Source organism: Pleurodeles waltl, chromosome 4_2, assembly GCF_031143425.1.
Source record: "Pleurodeles waltl isolate 20211129_DDA chromosome 4_2, aPleWal1.hap1.20221129, whole genome shotgun sequence".
Classification (NCBI taxonomy): Eukaryota; Metazoa; Chordata; class Amphibia; order Caudata; family Salamandridae; genus Pleurodeles; species Pleurodeles waltl.
In genome coordinates, this window is record NC_090443.1 from 1,033,243,217 (window position 1) to 1,033,265,737 (window position 22,521).

The window sequence follows — 22,521 nt, forward strand, 5'->3', positions numbered from 1 at the left end:
CAGTCTGACCAAGTTAAGGAAAGCATCAAGGTGGAAGTCCACAAGATGCTGGAATTGGGAGTAATTGAGTACTCTGACAGCCCCTGGGCTAGCCCAGTGGTCTTAGTCCCCAAACCTCACACCAAAGAAGGAAAGAGAGAGATGAGGTTTTGTGTGGACTACAGAGGTCTCAACTCTGTCACCAAGACAGATGCTCATCCCATTCCTAGAGCTGATGAGCTAATAGACAAATTAGGGGCTGCCAAATTCTTAAGTACCTTTGACTTAACAGCAGGGTACTGGCAAATCAAAATGGCCCCTGGAGCAAAAGAAAAGACAGCATTCTCCACACCGGATGGGCATTATCAGTTCACTGTAATGCCCTTTGGTTTAAAGAATGCCCCTGCCACCTTCCAAAGGTTGGTGAATCAAGTCCTTGCTGGGTTGGAATCCTTTAGTGCAGCTTATCTGGATGATATTGCTGTCTTCAGCTCCACCTGGCAGGATCACCTGGTCCACCTGAAGAAGGTTTTGAAGGCCCTGCAATCTGCAGGCCTCTCTATCAAGGCATCCAAATGCCAGATAGGGCAGGGAACTGTGGTTTACTTGGGACACCTTGTAGGTGGAGGCCAAGTTCAGCCACTCCAGCCTAAGATCCAGACTATTCTGGACTGGGCAGCTCCAAAAACCCAGACTCAAGTCAGGGCATTCCTTGGCTTGACTGGGTACTATAGGAGGTTTGTGAAGGGATATGGATCCATTGTGACAGCCCTCACAGAACTCACCTCCAAGAAAATGCCCAAGAAAGTAAACTGGACTGTAGAATGCCAACAGGCCTTTGACACCCTGAAGCAAGCTATGTGCACAGCACCAGTTCTAAAAGCTCCAGATTACTCCAAGCAATTCATTGTGCAAACCGATGCCTCTGAACATGGGATAGGGGCAGTTTTGTCCCAAACAAATGATGATGGCCTTGACCAGCCTGTTGCTTTCTTTAGCAGGAGGTTACTCCCCAGGGAGCAGCGTTGGAGTGCCATTGAGAGGGAGGCCTTTGCTGTGGTTTGGTCCCTGAAGAAGCTGAGACCATACCTCTTTGGTACTCACTTCCTAGTTCAGACTGACCACAGACCTCTCAGATGGCTGATGCAAATGAAAGGTGAAAATCCAAAACTGTTGAGGTGGTCCATCTCCCTACAGGGAATGGACTTTATAGTGGAACACAGACCTGGGACTGCCCATGCCAATGCAGATGGCCTTTCCAGGTTCTTCCACTTAGAAAATGAAGACTCTCTTGGGAAAGGTTAGTCTCATCCTCTTTCGTTTGGGGGGGGGGGGTTGTGTAAGGAAATGCCTCCTTGGCATGGTTACCCCCTGACTTTTTGCCTTTGCTGATGCTATGTTTTGAATTGAAAGTGTGCTGAGGCCTGCTAACCAGGCTCCAGCACCAGTGTTCTTTCCCTAACCTGTACTTTTGATTCCACAATTGGCACACCCTGGCATCCAGATAAGTCCCTTGTAACTGGTACCTCTGGTACCAAGGGCCCTGATGCCAGGGAAGGTCTCTAAGGGCTGTAGCATGTATTATGCCACCCTAAGACACCCCTCACTCAGCACAGACACACTGCTTACCAGCTTGTGTGTGCTACTGAGAACAAAATGAGTAAGTCGACATGGCACTCCCCTCAGGGTGCCATGCCAGCCTCTCACTGCCTATGCAGTATTGGTAAGACACCCCTCTAGCAGGCCTTACAGCCCTAAGGCAGGGTGCACTATACCATAGGTGAGGGTACCAGTGCATGAGCACTGTGCCCCTACAGTGTCTAAGCAAAACCTTAGACATTGTAAGTGCAGGGTAGCCATAAGAGTATATGGTCTGGGAGTCTGTTTTACACGAACCCCACAGCACCATAATGACTACACTGAAAACTGGGAAGTTTGGTATCAAACTTCTCAGCACAATAAATGCACACTGATGCCAGTGTACATTTTATTGTAAAATACACCACAGAGGGCACCTTAGAGGTGCCCCCTGAAACTTAACCAACTATCTGTGTAGGCTGACTGGTTCCAGCAGCCTGCCACACTAGAGACATGTTGCTGGCCCCATGGGGAGAGTGACTTTGTCACTCTGAGGCCAGTAACAAAGCCTGCACTGGGTGGAGATGCTAACACCTCCCCCAGGCAGGAGCTGTAACACCTGGCGGTGAGCCTCAAAGGCTCACCCCTTTGTCACAGCCCCGCAGGACACTCCAGCTAGTGGAGTTGCCCGCCCCCTCCGGCCCCGGCCCCCACTTTTGGCGGCAAGGCCGGAGAAAATAATGAGAATAACAAGGAGGAGTCACTGGCCAGTCAGGACAGCCCCTAAGGTGTCCTGAGCTGAGGTGACTCTAACTTTTAGAAATCCTCCATCTTGCAGATGGAGGATTCCCCCAATAGGATTAGGGATGTGACCCCCTCCCCTTGGGAGGAGGCACAAAGAGGGTGTACCCACCCTCAGGGCTAGTAGCCATTGGCTACTAACCCCCCAGACCTAAACACGCCCTTAAATTTAGTATTTAAGGGCTTCCCTGAACCTAAAGATTTAGATTCCTGCAACTACAAGAAGAAGGACTGCCGAGCTGAAAGACCCCTGCAGAGGAAGACCAGAAGACACCAACTGCCTTGGCCCCAGACTTACCGGCCTGTCTCCTGCCTTCCAAAGAACCTGCTCCAGCGACGCTTTCCAAGGGACCAGCGACCTCTGAATCCTCTGAGGACTGCCCTGCTTCGAAAAAGACAAGAAACTCCCGAGGACAGCGGCACTGCTCCAAAAGAACTGCAACTTTGTTACAAGGAGCAGATTTAAAGACCCCTGCAATTCCCCGCAAGAAGCGTGAGACTTGCAACACTGCACCCGGCGACCCGACTCGACTGGTGGAGAACAACCAACTCAGGGAGGACCCTCCGGCGACTCTACGACTGTGAGTAACCAAAGTTGTCCCCCCTGAGACCCCACAGCGACGCCTGCAGAGGGAATCCCCAGGCTCCCCCTGACCGCGACTGTCTGAACTCCATTTCCCGACGGCTGGAAAAGGCCCTGCACCCGCAGCCCCCAGCCCCTAAAGAAACGGAACTTCTGTGCAGGAGTGACCCCCAGGAGGCCCTCTCCCTTGCCCAGGTGGTGGCTACCCCGAGGAGCCCCCCCCTTGCCTGCCTGCATCGCTGGTGTATTTTACAATAAAATGTACACTGGCATCAGTGTGCATTTATTGTGCTGAGAAGTTTGATACCAAACTTCCCAGTTTTCAGTGTAGCCATTATGGTGCTGTGGAGTTCGTGTAAAACAGACTCCCAGACCATATACTCTTATGGCTACCCTGCACTTACAATGTCTAAGGTATTGCTTAGACACTGTAGGGGCACAGTGCTCATGCACTGGTGCCCTCACCTATGGTATAGTGCACCCTGCCTTAGGGCTGTAAGGCCTACTAGAGGGGTGACTTATCTACACCTGCATAGGCAGTGAGAGGCTGGCATGGCACCCTGAGGGGAGTGCCATGTCGACTTACTCGTTTTGTTCTCACCAGCACACACAAGCTGGCAAGCAGTGTGTCTGTGCTGAGTGAGGGGTCTCCAGGGTGGCATAAGATATGCTGCAGCCCTTAGAGACCTTCCTTGGCATCAGGGTCCTTGGTACCAGGGGTACCATTTACAAGGGACTCATCTGGATGCCAGGGTGTGCCAATTGTGGATACAAAAGTACAGGTTTAGGGAAAGAACACTGGTGCTGGGGCCTGGTTAGCAGGCCTCAGCACACTTTCAATTCAAAACATAGCATCAGCAAAGGCAAAACGTCAGGGGGTAACCATGCCAAGGAGGCATTTCCTTACAGTCTGTATCCATTTTTATTTTTTGCTCATTTTATCTGTATTCATCCATCTTTATTTAATGCTTAGGGTAAAAAAAATGAAACTGCAACGGGTACATTTCCACATTTAACTGATAAATGTTTTCTCATGTTTGAATGTCCAATGAGTTTTAGCCATTTACAGTACAATACAGTCATCTGAAATCACCCGTATTGTAAGAGCAGGTTAAAAATCTGTACTGCTGAAGGTATTTAAACTGTATTAGTAATGTTGTTTTTTTTTCCTGTTTTTTTTTTTTTTTTTTTTTTTTAACTCCCCTGCCTTTCAGTCAGCACAGTCAGTGCCCGAGCACACGATTGATAGTAGTGACAATCAACCAAAAGAAAACTTATTTTCGGTATTTTTCCATATTTAAAAATAAATACAGAGAAGATAATAGATTTTTTCCATCTGTATTTATTTGTAAAAATCAGTAAAAACAGAACACAGGGAGCATTAGTAATAGTACAGTTTACAGAACTTGCAGAGATGTACAGTTACCACAGTGTCGCTTGCTGGACGACCGTCTGCGACGAGGGAGTCTGGGGCCCATGTGATGGACCACCAAACCCACACCTCGGAGGTGGCTGATCAGGTGTTACATATACCCAGAGACACTTGCAGCAATAGCTGGAAGTTGGAAAGGCCTTGCTCCTCCATCCAGACTGCACACCCGCTGCCCTTTGGGGGCATCTCCCACACCATAGCCCGCGTTATCAAGGGCACCGATGGACCTGCATTGGCTCCAACCTTTGCCACCACAATCACCCACAGAGCCATCTATAAAGCCATCACAATCTGCATACTGTAGACCTGGCTGACACGTTCACCATCTCTGGTGGCTCTCGGCACACCCGCAGACAGGACCCCCAACAGACTGGAGACAAGGAAGGGTTCGAAAGAAAATAAACCTTGCAACAGGCCCTCTCGACTGATGCGCCCAGGGTCTGGAACAACATCCTAGTAGCATCAGAACCACCCTACCATTTAATTTAGGAAACCGCTTAAGACACGCCCCTTAAAAGAGTGCTTTATCACAACAGTAAATAGTTCACTCCCCTCTAAGAACTGAGCACCCCGTTTAGATTTACCCTCTGTTTGTAATCTTTGGCTTGGTTCGCTACTCTATGGCCCTTTGAGTGGGTCTGTGATATATATATATATATATATATATACTGTAAGGAAATGCCTCCTTGGCATGGTTGCCCCCTGACTTTTTGCCTTTGCTGATGCTATGTTTACAATTGAAAGTGTGCTGAGGCCTGCTAACCAGGCCCCAGCACCAGTGGTCTTTCCCTAACCTGTACTTTTGTATCCACAATTGGCAGACCCTGGCATCCAGATAAGTCCCTTGTAACTGGTACTTCTAGTACCAAGGGCCCTGATGCCAAGGAAGGTCTCTAAGGGCTGCAGCATGTCTTATGCCACCCTGGAGACCTCTCACTCAGCACAGACACACTGCTCGCCAGCTTGTGTGTGCTAGTGAGAACAAAACGAGTAAGTCGACATGGCACTCCCCTCAGGGTGCCATGCCAGCCTCTCACTGCCTATGCAAGTATAGGTCAGTCACCCCTCTAGCAGGCCTTACCGCCCTAAGGCAGGGTGCACTATACCATAGGTGAGGGTACCAGTGCATGAGCATGGTACCCCTACAGTGTCTAAACAAAACCTTAGACATTGTAAGTGCAGGGTAGCCATAAGAGTATATGGTCTGGGAGTTTGTCAAACACGAACTCCACAGCACCATAATGGCTACACTGAAAACTGGGAAGTTTGGTATCAAACTTCTCAGCACAATAAATGCACACTGATGCCAGTGTACATTTTATTGTAAAATACACCACAGAGGGCACCTTAGAGGTGCCCCCTGAAACTTAACCGACTGTCTGTGTAGGCTGACTAGTTCCAGCAGCCTGCCACACTAGAGACATGTTGCTGGCCCCATGGGGAGAGTGCCTTTGTCACTCTGAGGCCAGTAACAAAGCCTGCACTGGGTGGAGATGCTAACACCTCCCCCAGGCAGGAGCTGTAACACCTGGCGGTGAGCCTCAAAGGCTCACCCCTTTGTCACAGCCCAGCAGGGCACTCCAGCTTAGTGGAGTTGCCCGCCCCCTCCGGCACGGCCCCCACTTTTGGCGGCAAGGCTGGAGGGAACAAAGAAAGCAACAAGGAGGAGTCACTGGCCAGTCAGGACAGCCCCTAAGGTGTCCTGAGCTGAGGTGACTAACTTTTAGAAATCCTCCATCTTGCAGATGGAGGATTCCCCCAATAGGATTAGGGATGTGACCCCCTCCCCTTGGGAGGAGGCACAAAGAGGGTGTACCCACCCTCAGGGCTAGTAGCCATTGGCTACTAACCCCCCAGACCTAAACACGCCCTTAAATTTAGTATTTAAGGGCTCTCCCTGAACCTAGAAACTAGATTCCTGCAACAACAAGAAGAAGGACTGCCCAGCTGAAAACCCCTGCAGAGGAAGACCAGAAGACAACAACTGCCTTGGCTCCAGAAACTCACCGGCCTGTCTCCTGCCTTCCAAAGAACTCTGCTCCAGCGACGCCTTCCAAAGGGACCAGCGACCTCTGACTCCTCTGAGGACTGCCCTGCTTCGACAACGACAAGAAACTCCCGAGGACAGCGGACCTGCTCCAAAAAGACTGCAACTTTGTTTCAAGAAGCAGCTTTAAAGAACCCTGCAACTCCCCGCAAGAAGCGTGAGACTTGCAACACTGCACCCGGCGACCCCGACTCGGCTGGTGGAGAACCAACACCTCAGGGAGGACCCGCGGACTACTCTACGACTGTGAGTACCAAAACCTGTCCCCCCCTGAGCCCCCACAGCGCCGCCTGCAGAGGGAATCCCGAGGCTTCCCCTGACCGCGACTCTCTGAAACCTAAGTCCCGACGCCTGGAAAAGACCCTGCACCCGCAGCCCCCAGGACCTGAAGGACCGGACTTTCACTGCAGAAGTGACCCCCAGGAGTCCCTCTCCCTTGCCCAAGTGGAGGTTTCCCCGAGGAAGCCCCCCCTTGCCTGCCTGCAGCGCTGAAGAGATCCCTTGATCTCTCATTGACTTCCATTGCGAACCCGACGCTTGTTCTAACACTGCACCCGGGCGCCCCCGCGCCGCTGAGGGTGACATTTCTGTGTGGGCTTGTGTCCCCCCCGGTGCCCTACAAAACCCCCCTGGTCTGCCCTCCGAAGACGCGGGTACTTACCTGCAAGCAGACCGGAACCGGGGCACCCCCTTCTCTCCATTGAAGCCTATGAGTTTTGGGCACCACTTTGAACTCTGCACCTGACCGGCCCTGAGCTGCTGGTGTGGTGACTTTGGGGTTGCGCTGAACCCCCAACGGTGGGCTACCTTGGACCAAGAACTGAACCCTGTAAGTGTCTTACTTACCTGGTAAAACTAACAAAAACTTACCTCCCCCAGGAACTGTGAAAATTGCACTAAGTGTCCACTTTTGAAATAGCTATTTGTGAATAACTTGAAAAGTATACATGCAATTGAAATGATTCAAAGTTCCTAATGTACTTACCTGCAATACCTTTCAAACAAGATATTACATGTTAAATTTGAACCTGTGGTTCTTAAAATAAACTAAGAAAATATATTTTTCTATAACAAAACCTATTGGCTGGATTTGTCTCTGAGTGTGTGTACCTCATTTATTGTCTATGTGTATGTACAACAAATGCTTAACACTACTCCTTGGATAAGCCTACTGCTCGACCACACTACCACAAAATAGAGCATTAGTATTATCTCTTTTTACCACTATTTTACCTCTAAGGGGAACCCTTGGACTCTGTGCATGCTATTCCTTACTTTGAAATAGCACATACAGAGCCAACTTCCTACAACTACAAACCAAAAAGAGGGCTGGCCCAAAGAAAATTGCTGAGATTTTTGTGAAACGTGGGAAACAGGACACAGCCACTACAGGGCAGGGAGAGGGCAGGAATGTTATCACCCACACTGCTCCATCTCCAGTGAAGGAGCTACCATTGGGCTCTAATGATTTCATCCAGTGCAGCAACCGCTTTAACCCGTTAATTAATGCCCCAGAATCACATGATGACATTGACCCAGGTACCAGGGTGGACGGGCTAGCAGCCGCAAACACACACTCAACTCACAAAACCCACCGCACATTCAATGCATACAAGAATTAAAAAAGGAAGTATTAGAACTTAAGCTCATGGTTAACTCCTTAATTGCAATAGTAAAACAGTTAACTCTCTCAGATGACACGGCCACCATGAACTTTACCCAAAGCCCAACGCTACCCAGCATCGCGACGAATCTGCCAATTTTTCCAGCACCCAGTTGTGATGGCCTCCTCCCAGCCGGTGTTAAGACCCAGAACTTCCACCAGCCTCCTTTGCATAACAGCTCAGGCGCAGGAAATACACTAGACGACCATCACAAAATCCCCAAATTCATGAGCAATACTGCCCCAAAATACTCTGTACATCCTGCCACTGATTGGTCTCTGTAAGGAAATGCCTCCTTGGCATGGTTGCCCCCTGACTTTTTGCCTTTGCTGATGCTATGTTTACAATTGAAAGTGTGCTGAGGCCTGCTAACCAGGCCCCAGCACCAGTGTTCTTTCCCTAACCTGTACTTTTGTATCCACAATTGGCAGACCCTGGCATCCAGATAAGTCCCTTGTAACTGGTACTTCTAGTACCAAGGGCCCTGATGCCAAGGAAGGTCTCTAAGGGCTACAGCATGTCTTATGCCACCCTGGAGACCTCTCACTCAGCACAGACACACTGCTTGCCAGCTTGTGTGTGCTAGTGAGGACAAAACGAGTAAGTCGACATGGCACTCCCCTCAGGGTGCCATGCCAGCCTCTCACTGCCTATGCAGTATAGGTAAGACACCCCTCTAGCAGGCCTTACAGCCCTAAGGCAGGGTGCACTATACCATAGGTGAGGGTACCAGTGCATGAGCATGGTACCCCTACAGTGTCTAAATAAAACCTTAGACATTGTAAGTGCAGGGTAGCCATAAGAGTATATGGTCTGGGAGTCTGTCAAACACGAACTCCACAGCACCATAATGGCTACACTGAAAACTGGGAAGTTTGGTATCAAACTTCTCAGCACAATAAATGCACACTGATGCCAGTGTACATTTTATTGTAAAATACACCCCAGAGGGCACCTTAGAGGTGCCCCCTGAAACTTAACCGACTATCTGTGTAGGCTGACTAGTTTTAGCAGCCTGCCACAAACCGAGACATGTTGCTGGCCCCATGGGGAGAGTGCCTTTGTCACTCTGAGGCCAGTAACAAAGCCTGCACTGGGTGGAGATGCTAACACCTCTCCCAGGCAGGAATTGTCACACCTGGCGGTGAGCCTCAAAGGCTCACCTCCTTTGTGCCAACCCAGCAGGACACTCCAGCTAGTGGAGTTGCCCGCCCCCTCCGGCCAGGCCCCACTTTTGGCGGCAAGGCCGGAGAAAATAATGAGAAAAACAAGGAGGAGTCACTGACCAGTCAGGACAGCCCCTAAGGTGTCCTGAGCTGAAGTGACTCTAACTTTTAGAAATCCTCCATCTTGCAGATGGAGGATTCCCCCAATAGGGTTAGGAATGTGACCCCCTCCCCTTGGGAGGAGGCACAAAGAGGGTGTACCCACCCTCAGGGCTAGTAGCCATTGGCTACTAACCCCCCAGACCTAAACACGCCCTTAAATTTAGTATTTAAGGGCTACCCTGAACCCTAGAAAATTAGATTCCTGCAACAAGAAGAAGGACTGCCCAGCTGAAAACCCCTGCAGCGGAAGACCAGAAGACGACAACTGCCTTGGCTCCAGAAACTCACCGGCCTGTCTCCTGCCTTCCAAAGATCCTGCTCCAGCGACGCCTTCCGAAGGGACCAGCGACCTCGACATCCTCTGAGGACTGCCCCTGCTTCGAAAAGACAAGAAACTCCCGAGGACAGCGGACCTGCTCCAAGAAAAGCTGCAACTTTGTTTCCAGCAGCTTTAAAGAACCCTGCAAGCTCCCCGCAAGAAGCGTGAGACTTGCAACACTGCACCCGGCGACCCCGACTCGGCTGGTGGAGATCCGACACCTCAGGAGGGACCCCAGGACTACTCTGATACTGTGAGTACCAAACCCTGTCCCCCCTGAGCCCCAACAGCGCCGCCTGCAGAGGGAATCCCGAGGCTTCCCCTGACCGCGACTCTCTGAAACCTAAGTCCCGACACCTGGGAGAGACCCTGCACCCGCAGCCCCCAGGACCTGAAGGACCGGACTTTCACTGGAGGAGTGACCCCCAGGAGTCCCTCTCCCTTGCCCAAGTGGAGGTTTCCCCGAGGAACCCCCCCCTTGCCTGCCTGCAGCGCTGAAGAGATCCCGAGATCTCTCATAGACTAACATTGCGAACCCGACGCTTGGTTCTACACTGCACCCGGCCGCCCCCGCGCCGCTGAGGGTGAAATTTCTGTGTGGACTTGTGTCCCCCCCGGTGCCCTACAAAACCCCCCTGGTCTGCCCTCCGAAGACGCGGGTACTTACCTGCAAGCAGACCGGAACCGGGGCACCCCCTTCTCTCCATTCTAGCCTATGTGTTTTGGGCACCACTTTGAACTCTGCACCTGACCGGCCCTGAGCTGCTGGTGTGGTGACTTTGGGGTTGCTCTGAACCCCCAACGGTGGGCTACCTTGGACCAAGAACTGAACCCTGTAAGTGTCTTACTTACCTGGTAAAACTAACAAATACTTACCTCCCCTAAGAACTGTGAAAATTGCACTAAGTGTCCACTTTTAAAACAGCTATTTGTGAATAACTTGAAAAGTATACATGCAATTTTGATGATTTGAAGTTCCTAAAGTACTTACCTGCAATACCTTTCGAATGAGCTATTACATGTAGAATTTGAACCTGTGGTTCTTAAAATAAACTAAGAAAAGATATTTTTCTATATAAAAACCTATTGGCTGGATTTGTCTCTGAGTGTGTGTACCTCATTTATTGTCTTGTGTATGTACAACAAATGCTTAACACTACTCCTTGGATAAGCCTACTGCTCGACCACACTACCACAAAATAGAGCATTAGTATTATCTATTTTTACCACTATTTTACCTCTAAGGGGAACCCTTGGACTCTGTGCATGCTATTCCTTACTTTGAAATAGCACATACAGAGCCAACTTCCTACAGTCTCAATCAGGAAATGTAGTTCTAATGGTCAACGTTCCCAAGTTAAATACATAGACACAAAAGGAAGGGGCAGACTCTATTAAAAACAAGGCAATTCACTGGATTCGCCATGTAAGAGGCTGTCGCTCTGTAATACGCGAGGACATAATTAATGTAGCAAGATGGCCGGACCCGGGAACACATTTTGACATTTTAAAACTTACACTCAAGGATGGGACCATGGTGGACAATTTGGTGGCCCTAGATGCAAGAACAAGCCCACCAGCACACTCGCGCATTCAGTTCAAATACCCTAGGCCACCTGTGCACTACGGGGATTGCCCGAGCTACTGCCCAGCAAAAAATGTATCTACCCTTGGTGAGAACGACTGACTTAAAGCTTCATCTAAAATCTATGCTGAAAAACCACGCAACCAACACATATCAATCACCTCCAGGCCTGCTGCAACCCCTAACGCTGCCAGTGCAAGCACTCATTCTCCCTCTCATTACATATTCCCCCAGACCTCTGACGGCTTGCTGTGCAAATATGACAATACTGCATCTCTCATCTTGCAGGAATATTGCCCATCAAATCAAGAACCGATAGCTAAGCCTGCAAGCACTTCCCTCACCAGAGCCAGGTCAGCTCCATCAGAGGAACATCAGCACTCACCCCAGGTCTCACTGACCAAAATTGTTATTGATCCACTTCTTCCTACTCAACCACACCTGCCAAACCAACCTCTGGCAGCTAATCATGTAAATACCAGGCATTAGACAGGATACTTCAACCCCTCACAGGGGTACGACTTGTCTCATGGAACGTGGCATGTTTGAAATCTATTCTCCCTCTTCCACCTTTTACCTCTTTTATTGAAGAACATGATATGTCTTCTCCAAGAGACGTGGTCAACTGATCCACATTTTCGAACAGGCTACTCAAACTTCCACATCCCTGCCGTGCCCAGTACTAGAGGCAGGCCTTCTGGGGGCTTGACCATCTGGATCAGAACATCACTTAACTGTCGTATATTAGAGCTACCCACCGATTCTCCCGACCGGTTAGGTCTTCGTCTATGATTCGGGCCCGACACATTGGTGAACATCTTCAATATCTACACTCGAGGGGTCGGGGGGGGGGGGGGTCAAGTCTCCAAAACCCTTTGTGTCCTGGCAGCCCTCTTGCCATCATAAAACCATTGTGGCAGGTGACCTTAATGTCACATTCAAACCTCTAGACTGGGATGATCTCACGTCCAAGACGAGGAGGATCGAGCTTGGTTTAATCCCACCCAGTCCATTCCACCCATTAAAAGATGGACGCAGGTAGCAGTCCAAGTTAAGTCACTGACCATGGAATTCGGGCTCAGGGCGTTAAATGGCAGAACCAAATCAGACGCCAAAGGCCATCACACATTCAACAAAACCAACACCACCAGCAGAATCGACTACTGTCTATTCGACATAAGATTATGGCCCCTAGTCATCGACATGACGATCATTGAAAGAACTGAAAGTGATCATAATCCTCTCTCTGTTCACACGTTAGCTTTGGGCAACCACTCGCCCACAATTAACTCTTCAGTAGCAGCACCAGAGGGTATTAGCCTGGTAAACGACAAACGACTCCTAAAGTGGGACAAGGTTGCGGCTCGGCCGGCACTCATCAATGCAGCTAATAACACCCTAAAGACTACATTAATGAACCTAGAGGTGAGTCCCGCAATCACCTATAAGGAAATAAGTTTAATTCACACCTCATGCTTCAGGGATATCGCAGCCCACTTCTCAGTATCCACAGCCCATGATGGCAAGAGACCCATAGGTAGGCACCGCTGGTTCAATAAACTGTGTCGGTCCCTAAATAAGCGCTTAATCCAAGCTATCAAATCCAAGGATGCCGCCGCCATCCACCTAGCTAGAAAGTCCTACAAGTCAGCCATACGCAAAGCCAAGCGTGACCAAGACGATAAGTGGTGGACAGCACTTAGTGACGCTGTGCGCGAGAGGAACTGTAGTCTGTTCTGGTCCCTGGCAGCGCGAGGCCCAGAAAGCAGTGGATTGGACATTACAACCAACATCGCCCGAAGGACTGGGTAGATCATTTTAGCAGGCTGTACTCCCATGACCATGATAGCCCCACTCCTGTTCACATGGACCCCTGCCTAAATACTTCTTTAGCACCCACCACTGAAGTGCCCCAGTTGTTCTCTCAAAGTGACATAACTTATTCCCTAGGCACCATAAAACGCGGCAGGGCGCCTGGCTCGGATGGTGTCCCAGCAGACCTGTTCTCAACCGACATAGCATCCTGGTCAAGATACCTCACCATCATAGCGAACGCTATAGCATCTGGGGCGACTATCCCGGAGTCCTGGAAAGGGGCTATTGTTGTCCCGATCCTTAAAAAGGGCGACAGATCACTCCCCTGCAACTACAGACCAATTAGTCTAATTGACTGTGTGCAAAAAGTCTTCTGCCACTGCCTCTTGGGAAAGATCGAAGACTGGATGACTGAACATGATAATTTTAGTCCCCTCACAGCTGGTTTCCGGAACAAAAATATCTACCACTGACCAAGCCCTCAGGTTACTATTTTTATACTGGAAAACAGTGCTCATTGGTAAAGGGAGCCTTTAATTAGCTTTTGTGGATCTAAAGTCTGCTTTTGACCTAGTACCTCGCAACAAACTATGGGACACTCTTTCCCGAATGGGAATCCTGGAGCACATCCTAGCACTATTGATACGGCTCCACGAGGACAACTACGCACGAGTCAGGTGGGACAATAAGGGGCAAAAAACTGATAGAATCCATGTATCAAGGGGTGTGCGGCAAGGGTGTGTCCTTGCCCCGACCCTCTTCTCTCTGTATATCAATTAAATCGTCCACTCCCTGCTTAGGGTGGAGGCTGACGCACCATCACTTGGCACACAAAAAATCCCTGTCATGCTCTTTGCAGATGATACTCTCATGATATCCAAGACCCCTAGCAGACTAAGGAAACTCCTCACGTGCTTTGAGAAATTCTGTTCAACGCGGGGACTTGAAATCAATGCCTCTAAAACAAAACTAATGACCCTCAACCCCCATAGATCTTTTAGAGGGAAGTTTACACTGAGGGCACCACACTTGAGAAGGTGGGCATTTTCAGCTACCTGGGTATAGCATTGACTGACAACATGTCTTGGAAATCACACATAGGAAAACAAGCCTTAAAACTAAAGCAAACAACAGGGGTACTATTAAAAAAACTTTCACCTCTCGTATACAAAACCAATTTGTCCAGCAATACAGATATACGAAACCCAGGCTGTGACCTCAGCACTTTTACGGGGCTGAACTATGGGGTTACGCTAAAATCCAAGACATAACCATCGCTGAAAACAACTTTCTAAGAATCCTTGTGTCCCTCCCGCCAAGCACTCCACTGTTCCCCCTTTTTAAGGATCTTGGCATAAAACGCATCGGTCATAAAGCCCGCCTACGCCCTCTCCTGTACTGGCGGCGTCTCTGGACTACCCCAGAGCTTGAAACCGTTACTGAAGCCCTGCAGGTTATTTTAAAAGCTGATCACCTTCACAGCATCCCCTGGCTACGATACATCAAGGGGTCACTTTACTCACTCGGGCTCAGTGAACTCTGGAATTCAGCAACCACCTCCGTCTTTCCCTCGAAAAGCGAACTAAAGAAACTATATTGGCAAATGGCAGATCACGAAGATCTAGGGGCCGCACTTCACACTACATCTTGTGACTTTGTTAACTTAAAAGAGACATGCAAGTATGAGGCTTTTTGGGACATAATCACGGTCCCAAGGGAAAGGAAACTGTACTTTCAGTTCCGCATTAGAAAGCTACCACTAAGACTATTCACCAGCCGCTGGTCACACAAAGAATCAACCGCCTGTCCAGCCTGCAAAGCCCCCGTCGAGAATCTCCCTCACGTCCTTTTTGTCTGCCCCGCGTACACCGCCTCATGTAGGAAATGGCTGGCCCCGGCATGCAGACTGCTGGGAGTCTGCAGCTCTGAAACAGCCCTGCGAATCCTCAGATCAGACACTAGGCCAACGCTAGTGTAAGGAAATGCCTCCTTGGCATGGTTGCCCCTGACTTTTTGCCTTTGCTGATGCTATGTTTACAATTGAAAGTGTGCTGAGGCCTGCTAACCAGGCCCCAGCACCAGTGTTCTTTCCCTAACCTGTACTTTTGTATCCACAATTGGCAGACCCTGGCATCCAGATAAGTCCCTTGTAACTGGTACTTCTAGTACCAAGGGCCCTGATGCCAAGGAAAGTCTCTAAGGGCTGCAGCATGTCTTATGCCACCCTGGAGACCTCTCACTCACTTGCCAGCTTGTGTGTGCTAGTGAGGACAAAACGAGTAAGTCGACATGGCACTCCCCTCAGGGTGCCATGCCAGCCTCTCACTGCCTATGCAGTATAGGTAAGACACCCCTCTAGCAGGCCTTACAGCCCTAAGGCAGGGTGCACTATACCATAGGTGAGGGTACCAGTGCATGAGCATGGTACCCCTACAGTGTCTAAACAAAACCTTAGACATTGTAAGTGCAGGGTAGCCATAAGAGTATATGGTCTGGGAGTTTGTCAAACACGAACTCCACAGCACCATAATGGCTACACTGAAAACTGGGAAGTTTGGTATCAAACTTCTCAGCACAATAAATGCACACTGATGCCAGTGTACATTTTATTGTAAAATACACCACAGAGGGCACCTTAGAGGTGCCCCCTGAAACTTAACCGACTATCTGTGTAGGCTGACTAGTTTTAGCAGCCTGCCACAAACCGAGACATGTTGCTGGCCCCATGGGGAGAGTGCCTTTGTCACTCTGAGGCCAGTAACAAAGCCTGCACTGGGTGGAGATGCTAACACCTCCCCCAGGCAGGAATTGTCACACCTGGCGGTGAGCCTCAAAGGCTCACCTCCTTTGTGCCAACCCAGCAGGACACTCCAGCTAGTGGAGTTGCCCGCCCCCTCCGGCCAGGCCCCACTTTTGGCGGCAAGGCCGGAGAAGATAATGAGAAAAACAAGGAGGAGTCACTGACCAGTCAGGACAGCCCCTAAGGTGTCCTGAGCTGAAGTGACTCTAACTTTTAGAAATCCTCCATCTTGCAGATGGAGGATTCCCCCAATAGGGTTAGGATTGTGACCCCCTCCCCTTGGGAGGAGGCACAAAGAGGGTGTACCCACCCTCAGGGCTAGTAGCCATTGGCTACTAACCCCCCAGACCTAAACACGCCCTTAAATTTAGTATTTAAGGGCTACCCTGAACCCTAGAAAATTAGATTCCTGCAACTACAAGAAGAAGGACTGCCCAGCTGAAAACCCCTGCAGCGGAAGACCAGAAGACGACAACTGCCTTGGCTCCAGAAACTCACCGGCCTGTCTCCTGCCTTCCAAAGATCCTGCTCCAGCGACGCCTTCCAAAGGGACCAGCGACCTCGACATCCTCTGAGGACTGCCCCTGCTTCGAAAAGACAAGAAACTCCCGAGGACAGCGGACCTGCTCCAAGAAAAGCTGCAACTTTGTTTCCAGCAGCTTTAAAGAACCCTGCAAGCTCCCCGCAAGAAGCGTGAGACTTGCAACACTGCACCCGGCGACCCCGACTCGGCTGGTGGCGATCCAACACCTCAGGAGGGACCCCAGGACTACTTTGATACTGTGAGTACCAAAACCTGTCCCCCCTGAGCCCCCACAGCGCCGCCTGCAGAGGGAATCCCGAGGCTTCCCCTGACCGCGACTCTTTGAACCTAAAGTCCCGACGCCTGGGAGAGACCCTGCACCCGCAGCCCCCAGGACCTGAAGGACCGGACTTTCACTGGAGAAGTGACCCCCAGGAGTCCCTCTCCCTTGCCCAAGTGGAGGTTTCCCCGAGGAACCCCCTCCTTGCCTGCCTGCAGCGCTGAAGAGATCCCGAGATCTCTCATAGACTAACATTGCGAACCCGACGCTTGTTTCTACACTGCACCCGGCCGCCCCCGCGCCGCTGAGGGTGAAATTTCTGTGTGGACTTGTGTCCCCCCCGGTGCCCTACAAAACCCCCCCTGGTCTGCCCTCCGAAGACGCGGGTACTTACCTGCAAGCAGACCGGAACCGGGGCACCCCCTTCTCTCCATTCTAGCCTATGCGTTTTGGGCACCACTTTGAACTCTGCACCTGACCGGCCCTGAGCTGCTGGTGTGGTGACTTTGGGGTTGCTCTGAACCCCCAACGGTGGGCTACCTTGGACCAAGAACTAAGCCCTGTAAGTGTCTTACTTACCTGGTTAACCTAACAAATACTTACCTCCCCTAGGAACTGTGAAAATTGCACTGTGTCCACTTTTAAAACAGCTATTTGTGAATAACTTGAAAAGTATACATGCAATTTTGATGATTTGAAGTTCCTAAAGTACTTACCTGCAATACCTTTCGAATGAGATATTACATGTAGAATTTGAACCTGTGGTTCTTAAAATAAACTAAGAAAAGATATTTTTCTATATAAAAACCTATTGGCTGGATTTGTCTCTGAGTGTGTGTACCTCATTTATTGTCTATGTGTATGTACAACAAATGCTTAACACTACTCCTTGGATAAGCCTACTGCTCGACCACACTACCACAAAATAGAGCATTAGTATTATCTCTTTTTGCCACTATCTTACCTCTAAGGGGAACCCTTGGACTCTGTGCATGCTATTCCTTACTTTGAAATAGCACATACAGAGCCAACTTCCTACATTGGTGGATCAGCGGTGGGGTACAAGACTTTGCATTTGCTGGACTACTCAGCCAATACCTGATCACACGACAAATTCCAAAATTGTCATTAGAAATTCATTTTTGCAATTTGAAATTTTTCTAAATTCTTAAAAGTCCTGCTAGGGCCTTGTGTGTTAAGTCCCTGTTTAGCATTGTCTTTTAGAGTTAAAAGTTTGTTAAAAGTTTGAAATTAGATTCTAGAAACAGTTTTAGATTCTTTAAAAAGTCTTCCAAATCTTAGCAAAATAATGTCTGATACAGAGATGAATGTGGTGGAACTCGACACCACACCTTACCTCCATCTTAAGATGAGGGAGCTAAGGTCTCTCTGTAATATCAAAAAAATAACCATTGGCTCCAGACCTACCAAAATTCAGCTCCAGGAGCTGTTGGCAGAGTTTGAAAAAGCCAACCCCTCTGATGATGACATCACAGAGGAAGAAATTAGTGACTTGGAGGCCAATGTCCCTCCTCCAGTCCTAAATAGGGAGAACAGGACCCCTCAAGTCCTGTCTCCAACTGTGTTAGTCAGAAATAGTGAGTCCCTCACAGGAGGGTCCCACATTTCTGAAATCACTGAGGATGCTCTCAGTGAAGATGACCTCCTGTTAGCCAGGATGGCCAAAAGATTGGCTTTAGAGAGACAGCTCCTAGCCATAGAAAGGGAAAGACAAGAGATGGGCCTAGGACCCATCAATGGTGGCAGCAATATAAATAGGGTCAGAGATTCTCCTGACATGTTAAAAATCCCCAAAGGGATTGTGACAAAATTTGAAGATGGTGATGACATCACCAAGTGGTTCACAGCTTTTGAGAGGGCTTGTGTAACCAGAAAAGTGAACAGATCTCACTGGGGTGCTCTCCTTTGGGAAATGTTCACTGGAAAGTGTAGGGATAGACTCCTCACACTCTCTGGAAAAGATGCAGAATCTTATGACCTCATGAAGGGTACCCTGATTGAGGGCTTTGGATTCTCCACTGAGGAGTACAGGATTAGGTTCAGGGGGGCTCAAAAATCCTCGAGCCAGACCTGGGTTGACTTTGTTGACTACTCAGTGAAAACACTAGATGGTTGGATTCAAGGCAGTGGTGTAAGTAATTATGATGGGCTGTACAATTTATTTGTGAAAGAACACCTGTTAAGTAATTGTTTCAATGATAAACTGCATCAGCATCTGGTAGACCTAGGACCAATTTCTCCCCAAGAATTGGGAAAGAAGGCGGACCATTGGGTCAAGACAAGGGTGTCCAAGACTTCAACAGGGGGTGACCAAAAGAAAGGGGTCACAAAGACTCCCCAGGGGAAGGGTGATGAGACAACCAAAACTAAAAATAGTAAAGAGTCTTCTACAGGCCCCCAAAAACCTGCACAGGAGGGTGGGCCCAGAGCCTCTTCACAAAACAATGGGTACAAGGGTAAAAACTTTGATCCCAAAAAGGCCTGGTGTCATAGCTGTAAACAGCATGGACACCAAACTGGAGACAAGGCCTGTCCCAAGAAAGGTTCCACTCCAAACTCCCATCCAGGTAACACTGGTATGGCTAGTCTCCAAGTGGGATCAACAGTGTGCCCAGAGCAAATCAGGGTCCACACTGAAGCTACTCTAGTTTCTGAGGGTGGGGTGGATTTAGCCACACTAGCTGTCTGGCCGCCTAACATGCAAAAATACAGACAGCAACTCTTAATTAATGGGACTAGAATAGAGGGCCTGAGGGATACAGGTGCCAGTGTCACCATGGTGACAGAGAAACTGGTTTCCCCTGGCCAATACCTGACTGGAAAAACTTACACAGTCACCAACGCTGACAATCAGAAAAAAGTACATCCCATGGCAATGGTTACTTTAGAATGGGGAGGGGTCAATGGCCTGAAACAGGTGGTGGTCTCCTCAAATATCCCAGTGGACTGTCTGCTTGGAAATGACCTGGAGTCCTCAGCATGGGCTGAGGAAGAACTAAAAACCCATGCAGCAATGCTGGGTATCCCTGAACTGGTGTGTGTGAAAACAAGAGCACAATGCAAGGCACAGGGTGAACAAGTAGAGCTGGAGTCTGGAAGAATGGCCCAGCCTACCAAGAGAACAGGAAAGTCAGTTGGGAAACCAACTGCAACACAGCAAAAGAAAGGGAACCTCTCTTCTCAGGAAGAAGTTCTGCCCTCTGAGGGAACTGAGCCTTTGGAGCTTGAACCTTATCAGGTTGAGCTCTTGGGCCCAGGGGGACCCTCCAGGGAGGAGCTGTGTAAGGGACAAGAAACCTGTCCCTCTCTTGAAGGCCTTAGGCAGCAAGCTGCTGAAGAGTCCAAAGGCAAGAAAACTGGAACCCATAGGGTCTATTGGGAAGATGGACTCCTGTACACTGAGGCCAGAGACCCCAAACCTGGTGCCACTAGGAGAGTGGTAGTGCCTCAGCTGTTCAGAGAGTTCATCCTAACATTGGCCCATGACATTCCCCTTGCTGGACATTTGGGACAAACCAAGACGTGGGAGAGGTTAGTCAACCACTTCTACTGGCCCAATATGTCCAACATGGTTAAGGAGTTTTGCCTCTCCTGCCCCACCTGTCAAGCCAGTGGTAAGACAGGTGGGCATCCAAAGGCCCCCCTCATTCCACTTCCAGTGGTGGGGGTTCCCTTTGAAAGAGTGGGTGTGGACATAGTTGGTCCACTAGAACCTCCCACAGCCTCAGGAAATATGTATATCCTGGTAGTAGTGGATCATGCTACCAGGTATCCTGAAGCTATTCCCCTTAGGTCGACTACTGCCCCTGCAGTAGCCAAGGCCCTCATTGGTATCTTTACCAGAGTGGGTTTCCCTAAGGAGGTGGTGTCTGACAGAGGTACCAACTTCATGTCAGCATACCTAAAGCACATGTGGAATGAGTGTGGAGTGACTTATAAATTCACTACACCATACCATCCACAAACTAATGGCTTGGTTGAGAGATTCAACAAGACATTAAAAGGCATGATCATGGGGCTCCCAGAAAAACTCAAAAGGAGATGGGATGTCCTCTTGCCATGTCTGCTTTTCGCTTACAGAGAGGTGCCACAGAAGGGAGTAGGATTCTCACCCTTTGAACTTCTGTTTGGTCATCCTGTAAGGGGACTGTAGGAAGATGGCTCTGTATGTGCTATTTCAAAGTAAGGAATAGCATGCACAGAGTCCAAGGGTTCCCCTTAGAGGTAAAATAGTGGTAAAAAGAGATAATACTAATGCTCTATTTTGTGGTAGTGTGGTCGAGCAGTAGGCTTATCCAAGGAGTAGTGTTAAGCATTTGTTGTACATACACATAGACAATAAATGAGGTACACACACTCAGAGACAAATCCAGCCAATAGGTTTTTATATAGAAAAAAAATATCTTTCCTTAGTTTATTTTAAGAACCACAGGTTCAAATTCTACATGTAATATCTCATTCGAAAGGTATTGCAGGTAAGTACTTTAGGAACTTTAAAGCATAAAAATTGCATGTATACTTTACAAGTTATTGACAAATAGCTGTTTTAAAAGTGGACACTTAGTGCAATTTTTCACAGTTCCTAGGGGAGGTAAGTATTTTGTTAGGTTAACCAGGTAAGTAAGACACTTACAGGGCTTAGTTCTTGGTCCAAGGTAGCCCACCGTTGGGGGTTCAGAGCAACCCCAAAGTCACCACACCAGCAGCTCAGGGCCGGTCAGGTGCAGAGTTCAAAGTGGTGCCCAAAACACATAGGCTAGAATGGAGAGAAGGGGGTGCCCCGGTTCCGGTCTGCTTGCAGGTAAGTACCCGCGTCTTCGGAGGGCAGACCAGGGGGGTTTTGTAGGGCACCGGGGGGGACACAAGTCCACACCGAGATTTCACCCTCAGCAGCGCGGGGGCGGCCGGGTGCAGTGTAGAAACAAGCGTCGGGTTTTCAATGTTAGTCTATGAGAGGTCTCGGGATCTCTTCAGCGCTGCAGGCAGGCAAGGGGGGGATTCCTCGGGGAAACCTCCACTTGGGCGAGGGAGAGGGACTCCTGGGGGTCACTCCTCCAGTGAAAGTCCGGTCCTTCAGGTCCTGGGGGCTGCGGGTGCAGGGTCTCTCCCAGGCGTCGGGACTTTAGGTTCAAAGAGTCGCGGTCAGGGGAAGCCTCGGGATTCCCTCTGCAGGCGGCGCTGTGGGGGCTCAGGGGGGACAGGTTTTGGTACTCACAGTATCAGAGTAGTCCTGGGGTCCCTCCTGAGGTGTTGGATCGCCACCAGCCGAGTCGGGGTCGCCGGGTGCAGTGTGGCAAGTCTCACGCTTCTTGCGGGGAGCTTGCAGGGTTCTTTAAAGCTGCTGGAAACAAAGTTGCAGCTTTTCTTGGAGCAGGTCCGCTGTCCTCGGGAGTTTCTTGTCTTTTCGAAGCAGGGGCAGTCCTCAGAGGATGTCGAGGTCGCTGGTCCCTTTGGAAGGCGTCGCTGGAGCAGGATCTTTGGAAGGCAGGAGACAGGCCGGTGAGTTTCTGGAGCCAAGGCAGTTGTCGTCTTCTGGTCTTCCGCTGCAGGGGTTTTCAGCTGGGCAGTCCTTCTTCTTGTAGTTGCAGGAATCTAATTTTCTAGGGTTCAGGGTAGCCCTTAAATACTAAATTTAAGGGCGTGTTTAGGTCTGGGGGGTTAGTAGCCAATGGCTACTAGCCCTGAGGGTGGGTACACCCTCTTTGTGCCTCCTCCCAAGGGGAGGGGGTCACAATCCTAACCCTATTGGGGGAATCCTCCATCTGC

The 22,521-nt window shown here is 49.6% G+C and overlaps 1 protein-coding gene across 1 annotated transcript in view; it reads right to left on the reverse strand.

Annotated features, from left to right (window-relative positions):
• The window catches only part of ANKRD13D (ankyrin repeat domain 13D), a 344,260-nt gene that overhangs the window by 229,397 nt on the left and 92,342 nt on the right, over positions 1-22,521 (reverse strand). The gene's annotated exons all lie outside the window — the stretch shown is intronic.